The sequence below is a fragment of the Saccopteryx bilineata genome, chromosome 1, assembly GCF_036850765.1.
Source record: "Saccopteryx bilineata isolate mSacBil1 chromosome 1, mSacBil1_pri_phased_curated, whole genome shotgun sequence".
Classification (NCBI taxonomy): domain Eukaryota; kingdom Metazoa; phylum Chordata; class Mammalia; order Chiroptera; family Emballonuridae; genus Saccopteryx; species Saccopteryx bilineata.
This window is the reverse complement of record NC_089490.1, coordinates 282,437,484-282,447,391: the sequence shown is the minus strand read 5'-3', so window position 1 is coordinate 282,447,391 and position 9,908 is coordinate 282,437,484. Positions and strand designations below refer to the sequence as shown.

The following is a 9,908-nucleotide window of genomic DNA, read 5'->3' as shown; positions in this document are numbered from 1 at the left end:
TTCAGCACTGGCCACAGAGATGCAGGAGGTCAGCTGGGAGCCCCAAAGGGAACTGAAAGATGAGGGGGTGGTGTATGCGGAAAAGGATTTCACGATTTTGTGTAGGTCCAGACCACAACTTAGCATTTCCGTAACTTTTCTTTTAAAGAAAAGTAGACAGCTTCACTGTTACTCAAATTCCTAATGTATGTCCTGCTTGCAATTTGCATGGAGTCGTGCTCACTCAGTCTCTGGCCTTTGACCTTGGCGTTTGCACTGCCCGCATCCTGACTGACTCCTGTGGTTATCCTAGACCAGGGGTCCCCAAACTTTTTACACAGGGGGGCCAGTTCACTGTCCCTCAGACCGCTGGAGGGCCAGACTATAAAAAAAACTATGAACAAATCCCTATGCACACTGAACATATCTTATTTTAAAGTAAAAAAACAAAATGGGAACAAATACAATCTTTAAAATAAAGAACAAGTAAATTTAAATCAACAAACTGACCAGTATTTCAATGGGAACTATGGGCTGCTTTTGGCGAAAAATGGTCAATGTGCTCCTCTCACTGACCACCAATGAAAGAGGTGCCCCTTCTGGAAGTGCGTTGGGGGGCGGATAAGTGGCCTCAGGGGGCTGCATGTGGTCCGCGGGCTGTAGTTTGAGGACCCCTGTCCTAGACTCTGCTCAGGCCTATTTTCCTTTGGGAAGCAGTTCGGTACCACCCATGATGAGTTAGCAACCAGGCCTCACCACCCTCCCATGCATTCCCTCTGTTCCCACTGCCTGCACCCAGTAGGCTGGGAGCTACTTGTCCAAGTCCTCGTCTCTCCCACACTTGATTGTAAGCTCCTGAGACCAGAGACAAAGATCTCAGTTTCCCTTGAGTCCTCCACTCAGTGTCTAGTGGACACTAAATGAGCGCTTACAAGTATAGAATGTGGGAATTATGCCTCTCTCCAACGGTTTCCTGGTTTCCTGTCCACTTTCCTCCTCATCTTCAGGTTCAATGAATCTGCAGGTAGATTCCTTCCCTTTCTCTACAAATGGGCTCTGAAAACCTCAGATGCCCTTGTCAATGAATTCCTAAAGGATGGCACTTCTTCCTTCATGCCTGGTAAGCTTTTTAAGATTACAGGGACAGCAGGAGCCTCGCAACATGAAATATACAAATGAGAAAACAATTTTGCTGTAAAATCTGATGATCAAGTAAAAATATATGGACAGCTGCAATCTCTAAAACTTTGAGACACTTCACTGGATTTGCAGCTCTGATTTAACCAACAAAGGATTTTCTTTTTTAAAGAGGAACAAACAAATGGCAGCCTTTGTGGCTTTGTCTACCCCTGCCCCGCCCCCATTTTAGAAATAAATCCAAGAGTAGGAAAGAAGACCAGATTGCTGTTTTTCTCTGACTCACTCATTTCTCAGAACCCCAGGCAGGTGCTCTCAGTTAGTTGACTGCCTTTCAAGCCTGAAATTTTGCTTCAGGGTTGAAATTTATTGAGAACAGCTGGCAGAAGAAAGGGACTCTTGGAACTGCCTAGATCTGGCTCCCCACCATCAATTACTTAAACAATAATGAGGAATCACTTATCCCTTTTGGGCCGCTGTTTCCTCTATTGAAAGGAATAGAATGTACTGGTTGATTTCTCCAACCCCATCTAATCCTATAATCATGATTCTGAAAGGCAAATTTCCTCAAAAAGTTGCTTTAAAAATATGTGATGTATCTAAATGATTACCTATCACACAGCAAACAAAACTTGTAGTGTCAAAAATATTGACGGACACTGAAAAGACTCATATTTGAGGGTTTTTTGGGGGGGAGTGTTCTTTCCTCCTGTAGGGATTGCTGCTATGTGGACAGGGACTTCTGAAGCCCTTCTGTCAGTATAAGGAACGAGCCTGCCTGTCAAGGGGAGTGCTAACCTTCTCTCCTTTCATACAACACGGAACGAGCCTGCCTGATGTTGAGATGTAAACCAGGAGCCCTATAGGACATTGAGCTCCTGAATTCAGTCTAACCCGAAGCAGTAATAGTCCTATGTCTATTCTGGCTCAGCTGGATGAGCCAAAACTGCCCCTTTCCTATCTTTTTTTTTTTTTTTAGCTTAAGCCTATTTAAGTTAGATTTCCTATCAGTTGCAACTGAAATAATACTAATATAGTGTATGCAGTCAAATTCTGTGGAAAAAATATTTATGTACATAAAAATAAGCCCTAAAATATTATTGATTGTTAGCATGGGTGATAAGATTAAAAGCTATTTTTATTTTCTTCTCCATACTTTTCAGTATTTTCCAAAATATATATCACTGGTATAATTTTTTAATGTTAATGTAACACACAATCACCTATGATATTAGGGGATTTTTCTGTATTATAATCTTGCCTCATTTGTTGGCCCTTTTATCTGAGTAATAGATGAGATTTTATATACTTTTTAATGTTTCTGTGGAATGGGTCATTGCTCAGGCCCAAAGTTCTATAACAGGGTGGGCAAACTTTCTTTAAAGAGCCAAATAGTAAATATTTGAGGCTTTGTGCACTGTGGAGACCACTCAACTCTGCCATTATGGCATGAAAGCAGCCCTAAACAATTTGTAAATGGATGAACAAGGCTATATTCCAATAAAGTATTATGTAGGAACACTGAAATTCCAATCTCACAGAATAGTCTCATGTCACAAAATATTACTATTCTTTTGATACTTTCTAACCATTTATAACAGTAGAAACTCATCTCAGTTCACAAGTCATACAAGGACAGGTCCACATTTGACCTGAGGAATGTCGTTTCATGACTTCTGCTCCACTAATATTAGGATATCTGTCATCACATTAGCTTTTGTTGCAACTTGAATTTCTGTGACTTTCTGGTTGAGTTTCTCTTAGGAATGATAATCCTACAATATCTGGCATGTGTTAGCAAGGCTCAAAGGTTTGGGTGTTACTGATGTGTGTGTCTCTGTGGACGCTGTGTTCTTTCCTTCCACTAAGATGTTTAGAGGAGTTTTTCTGCTCTTTCCACTTTACATTAGAGGCTGCATTCCCACAGCTCTGCTCAAGAGAGCGGCCATGTGTCAGTTCTAGGGGTTCCCAAGGCCTATTTTGACATCTGAGCTTGAAGCTAATAGACCTTAAAAGGATTTTTTCTTACCTGCTGCCAGATTGGCTTTGTACTCCATAACGACCCCTAAGTGTGAGCAGTTTATTGCTCTGTCAAAAATATTAAGTAAATGGTCAGCCAATGGCAACTTAAATTTTTTAAAGAATATTCGATTTGGGAACATTTTTGAAATTTCACTTTAAGAAAGAAGAAAAAAATAGAAGGGTTTGCATTGATGGCTATCTTGATGTGTCAGTTAAGAATGTTTCCAGCTATGACTAACAACAAACCTAAATTATGGCAGATAAAATGAATAAAAGTCGTAGGTCACAGGAAGTCCAGAAGCAGGCGTTGTCAGTGTTGGTTCCACTTCTCTATCCTGTGACTCTCATGGTTCTTCTGACATGAAGGCTGTTGTAGCTCTAAGCACTGTTTTCAAATTCAGGGAAAGAAGAATGGGAAGAGACAGCACCAGCTACATGTATCCTTCCCAGAAGCTCTGGCAGATAACAGCATAAGTAACTCTGACAAAATGGCATCATGTGGCTACCCTGACCGCAGGGGGAGCAGGGAAGGCAAGATCCAGCCCTTTCAGTCTCCATGGTGGGGGGTGGCAAAAGAGAAACAAGTTAGGAAGAGCTGTTGGGTTGGCATAACATTTATATGATACTAAAAAATGAGTCCTCATGGCAGGCAAAGCTATTTTACCCCATGCCAAAGGAATGGGCCACTCAAGGAAGCATAGATTTTTTCTGTCTTATGCAGTGACGTGTCCCCAGCTCCTAGCACATTGCAATCACTCAATAAATATTTGCAGAATGAATGAATGCATGACTCAATGACAAGAATTCCTGAAAACTCATTGTTGGTATGATCTACCCTTTATGGGACAAGACTCCAAAAAGAATCCTTTGGTTTACTCATTCCCCTCTGATCTTCAAACATGGTTTAAAGCTGTACTGTGTGACAGGAGGACCTCACCCACAGCTCTGCCAGCTGCCTCTGCCCATCATTTAAGCCTGTTGAAATTCTACCTGTTTACAGACATCATTCTTGACTGGTTAGGGGAGATGCACTGTTCCCACCATCTTGCCCAGTTCCGAATGAAGTCTATTTAGTGGCTACCTAGAGCTAGACATCATAAGACATAGTAAGACAAGAGAATAAAGATAAAAGGAGGGGGAGGTACCACAAATCCTCATTCAGCCATTCCCATATTGCAGACACAATGCTGGGATTTTCCATATGATTATTGACACTTTATGAGGAAGAGAAAGTTCACACAATTAAGTGTGAACTTTTGAGAAACATCTTTGGTTAAATAAAAAAAGATTTTAAAAAGTGGGATAATTCAAATTACCAAATGCCAAAAATTGATAGTGGTTAACAGTGGCAGATTGCCTGAGTGCATTAATCATTTCTTTTATCTTAAAATAAACAGAGGAGTTAAAATAGAAGGACACAGAAAAACAAAAAAGAAACACCAGCAGGCAAAAATTGCATCACATTTCGGGAAGAGGAGAGGTAGCTGGAGAAGTGTACCTGATTTAGCAGAGAGAAAGCTGCTCCCTGAGATGCCCAGTATGCAGAAAACCACAAGAAGAGTAGCTAACAATCATCTTGATTATATGTAATGAATGGTTGTTATATTCCTGGTACTGTATTTCTCAGTGCTTTACCTGCGGCATCTCATTTAGTCCTCACCAAAACCTCGCAAAGTAGGCAGGATTATTATCCCCATTTTACAGGTGAGGAAACAGAGGCACAGAGATATAACAAGATGCTTCGAAATTGGATCAAAAAACAAGAAAGAATTCTTGGAAATTAAAAATGTGATAATCCAAATAAAACATTCACTAATGCTTCACCCATAGTAAAATTTTAATCAATGATTAATTATTGTTTTGGACTGTTTACTTTCTGGGTCCACTTTTTTCTTTCATTTTTGTTTTGTGATATACACCTGGGTCTAGTCAGAGAACCTTTTATATTACAGACACTTATTGGACAGAGGGTAAGATTTTAGAATCTTGGATTCATGGGCCCTGAGTTATTGCCCCTCTATCGAATATCTTTTCTTGGTTCAGCACAGCAGTGGAATGCAGGGTGGGTTGCTCAGCCCCCTACTTTCAGGGAACACCCATCACTCTTGGTTCCATGATGTCTTAAAGGGGATGCCACCTGGCCTGTGGGGGCGCAGTGGAAAAAGCATTGACCTGGAATGCTGAGGTCACCAGTTCAAAACCCCAGGTTTGCCCAGTCAAAGAACATATGAGTAGCAACTGCTTCTCACTCCTCCTCCCTCCTTCTTTCTCTCTCTCTCTCTTCACTCTAAAATAAATAAATAAATAAATAATCTTTTTTAAAAAGTGGGGGGAATGCCAATCACAGCGGCAATTAGAACATCCTCATTGCTTCAAGAAGGGGCCAAGACCCACAAAAAGCCAACAGGAGCTTTTCCTGGGCTGATCGGGTTTCAATATAGACAGAATAAAGAAGTCACTTTTTACTAGGGTTGCTGGTATTGGGAAGAGAAGATAATCTTTTTCCTTTACTCATCTTAGGTTCCCTAGTTGGGGTCTTCTAAATTAGGCCAAAGGCAGATTAACAGAAGAAGAACAAACAGAAGTTTATTAGCAAGTGCATTGTTCATCCATGGGAGTGCCCAATGAGTGACCCAAAGAGGTGGCTAGAATTTGGGCTTCTATACTATCTGAGGCTGAACAAAGATATGGGGTTTGGGGCTTCTGGGCCAGGAAGGTGACCAGGAAAAGTATAGTAAACAAGATTGTTTAGTAAGGTTTGTTATGGAGATGTAAGTGGGTGCCTTGTCCATCAATAAGAGTTGTTAAGGATCCCCTCTCTTCCTGGTACAGGAGAGGGAGACATCTTGACTATAATGAGAATTTATAAATATAAATTTCCTTTACCAAAAAGACAACTTGTTCCTTGTTTTTAGAGCTTTTCCAGTGACTGCTGATTCCCGAAGTTCTTTAGCTCAAAATAATCCATTTGCTAAAGAGGCATATGTTGGGGTGGCATGTTCTGGAACCCTGGATTCGTTATGAAGAGTCTGCAGAGAGGGTGGCCACAGCCATGTCACATGAAGTGTGATGCAGGCTGAGCCAGGCTGTGGGGACAGAGACAGAGAGCCTCGAAGTCACCACTGAGCATGGCCAAGGGAAGTACCTGGACGACAGCAGGGCAGCCAGTCTAGAAATCCGTAGTGCATTTAGGACAGGAAGCCAGAGGATTCTGGAAGGGAGGGCTCCAGGGAGAAAAATGGAATTGGTTATGTATTAATGCATTTGAGTGTTTGCAAAATAATATGGTAAGTACTTGATAAAGCTGATGGCACACTTGGAAAAATAAATAAATATGGGTACCTAGCAAACTAAGCAAGTGAACAAAGGGAGGCAATAAACTCCAGGAAGAACAAACAGTTGTACAAGAAGGGTAACATCCTATTTCTTGGCTCAGCAATAAGCAATATGAACATAGTTATAATAAGGTTGAAAAACAGTGACATACTATATTGATAAAATGGAGAGAGCTAAAAATAATAGAAGAGCGACAGACAAATTTTCATCTTGTAACAGGAAGTCAAAGATAATGTCTAAAATGATAAAGAATGGAAAAGGCATTTCATGTAGCTATATGAAAATTACCAAACAAACTAGGAAAAGAGCTAAAATTTTAGAGCAAGAAGTTTGGGAGTTTTGCTGTTGTTTAAAAGCAGAACTATGAAGTTTTTTGTTGTTGTTGTTGTTTTTTGTTTTTTTTGGGGGGGCTTGTCCAGGATAACTATGAAGTTTTTAAAACTGTATTTACTATTATATATATAAATATATATCTTAATATAAACCTATACTATTTTTTTACATATAGTAAATCTATACCAATATATTCATGGTAGGCCTGACCTGTAGTGGCACAGTGGATAAAGCATCCACCTAGAACGCTGAGGTCATTGATTCGAAACCCTGGGCTTGCCTGGTAAAGGCATATATGCGAGTTGATGCTTCCTGCTCCTCCCCCACTTCTCTTTCTTTCTCTTTCTCTCCTCTCTAAAATAAATAAATAAAATCTTTATATTTATATATATTCATGTTATATTTTTCTAAAATGTTCATGTTTCAAAAAAGTATATATTAAAGTATAAGATACTCAGCAGTCCCTGGAAAGCCATAATGTGGGTTGTGTCATGACCTTAAAAATAAATCAGTTATCTTAATCTATTAAAATGAGTCAGCAAATATAAACACAGAGACAAAGAACTATGCCTCCTTCAAACACAAGTCTCTGTGAGTACAGGGAAATTTAATGACATAGAGAGAAGGCAAAAAAACCCCAGAGTTTTTATTAAAAGCAAACTCTTTACAACAGAATGGCTCAGAAGTGCAAAGAGAGGTCTTCATCTTGATGCTGGCCCTGGACTCCAGCCAAGGTGGAGGTCACCCATGAGCAGGCAGGAGTCAGGTTCTGGCCTCATGCCCTTTAGAACATCATGTTCAAGGGCAGGGCTGAGATCTCAGTACATAAAATTTCCAACACCTTAAAAATAATAGTGATAAATGTGTGTGCATGCATTTGTGCCAGAGAAAAGTGAAGTACTTCCATTTTTCAGGAACTCTATATTCCCAAGTCTCCTTTCCTTGGTGTAGTCCTTGAGACCAACTCCCTATAGCCCTGTGCCTCTGATCTCAGCCCTCCCAAGTCCTGCCAGTAATGCAGGGGACACGTGTGATGCTATCAGTTCTGCTAGAAGGCCAAGAGCATATTCCCAGAGAGGACTGCTTGGCTTCCTGTCTGCCCAGGCTGACCTCCAGAACCAGGAAGGTGTTGACTTAGGCACTCCCCCCTGGATCCAGACCCACATCTCTTACCTCACCAGGAGACAACATGAGGACAAAAGATCTGAATGAGAATGGCGGGTCCATCCTATGAAGTGTTACCTATTCACTGACACATAAGTCAGGACCATGTGGTTATCAGTGACAGAATCCCAGTCAGAATTAGCACATGTTAAAAAGGGAATTCATTATGTCTATTAACTGGGAAGTTCAGGGGGTAGCTCAGGCTGCAAGTATAACTGTTTCCCAATGCCATTCCTCCTCTGATCTCTGTCTCAGTCTCCACCTCTGTCTCCTGCTCCAGATCCAGGCTCATGGCATCCTTAGCACAATCGCAAAAGAAGATTCTCTCTTCCCTAGCAGCCGTGGAAATGTTAGAGAATGATTTGTGGTCCCACAGTAGACACCACACACATGCATGCACACACCCATGCATGCACATGCACACACACACTTCTGAAACAATCACTGCACGAATCTTTGCATGGACCCAGCCTGGATCATGAGCCCAGAAGAGGGGTGTTGGGCACTTGGTTTAACAGCCCCACCAGGCAGGGGATAAAGAGTTCCCACAGTGGACAGGACAATTACTAAAGAAGGGAGAAGAAATCATGGGTAGGCAAAAACTATAGAAATTCCTGTTTCTAAAAAATATAACGTAAGCATAACCATGACTTAGCATAATGACATACTTAATAGAGTGTTATTCTTGCATTAAGTAATTATCATTCCTTACCAGGAAATCAGTGAAATCCATTGCCAGGAACAAGCTGTTATTCTGGACCTTTTCAGATTTCCTCCTTTTGTCCTTCTAGCCCTACAGGACCTGCTAATTCCCTGTTCATCCTCATAAAATCATATTCCCGGTCATCTTCACAGCTCTTTCCTGCTAAAACTGCGACCTGAGATTGCTCCTCTCTGTCAGCAATGCTTGAGGGACACAGTTGAGCTTCATTGAGTGCATTTCTCTAATTTTTGTCCTGCCTATTCTGTGAGCTTTCACAAAGAAACCTGAAATTGCTGGAATACAAGAAGTCAGCTTTTCTTCAAAGATTTTAATAGTTTTTTTTATATTGAGGTCATTTGGAAGGCAGTTTTCTTTTTTTCTGTGACAGAGACAGAGAGAGGGACAGAGACAGACAGACAGGAAGGGAGAGAGATGAAAAGCATCAATTCTTCGTTGCAGCTTCTTAGTTGTTCATTGATTGCTTTCTCATAAGTGACTTGACTGGCGGGGGCATGGGAATACAACAGAGTGAGTGACCCCTTGCTCAGGCCAGCGACCCTGGGCTCAAGCCAGGTGAGCCTGCACTCAACCGACAAGGTCAGGGTTTTGAACTTGGGACCTCAGCATCCTATGTCAATGCTCTAGCCACTGTGCCACCACTGGTCAGGCTTTTCTAACTCTTAATAGGTAAGATGTTGCTGGTAGATTTAATGGAACTGGCTTAAATTTAAGGTCAAAGATTAGGATGTACTAGCTTGCATCCTATAGGCCTGAGGTCATGAGACTCCAGAAATATTGACTAAATCTGCAAGTCTCAGACTCAGCTCCTTGTGAACATTGTCACCAACTCAAAAATTATACACTTTTCAATTCAGTAAGCTAAACCTACTGCAGTTATGCATAAATAATCACAATGTTTAAATTAGTGCCACATAATAAAAAGCCAGGCTCAGAGAAACCCAGAACCCTGATCCTCACTTTAGGAAAGTGAGGCCCCAAAATCAACCCCCTCCCTTTGCCCACCTCTCTTCCCATCTCCCTCTTTTTTTCTTCATCTTTACTGACATGTAACTGACTTATAACAAACATTGTGTAGCCTGATCAGGTAGTGGCGCAATGGACAGAGTGTCGGACCAGGACACAGAGGACCCAGGTTAGAAACCCCGAGGTCGCCGGTTTGAGTGCAGGCTCATCCAGCTTGAGCACAGGTTCACCAGCTTGAACGAGGGGTCAC

General features: G+C 41.4%; 1 pseudogene; it reads right to left on the bottom strand.

The window, feature by feature from the left end:
• Positions 1–1,889: 1,889 nt before the first annotated feature.
• Positions 1,890–1,936, bottom strand: LOC136321337 (U6atac minor spliceosomal RNA; annotated as a pseudogene).
• Between the last annotated feature and the right edge of the window lie 7,972 nt (positions 1,937–9,908).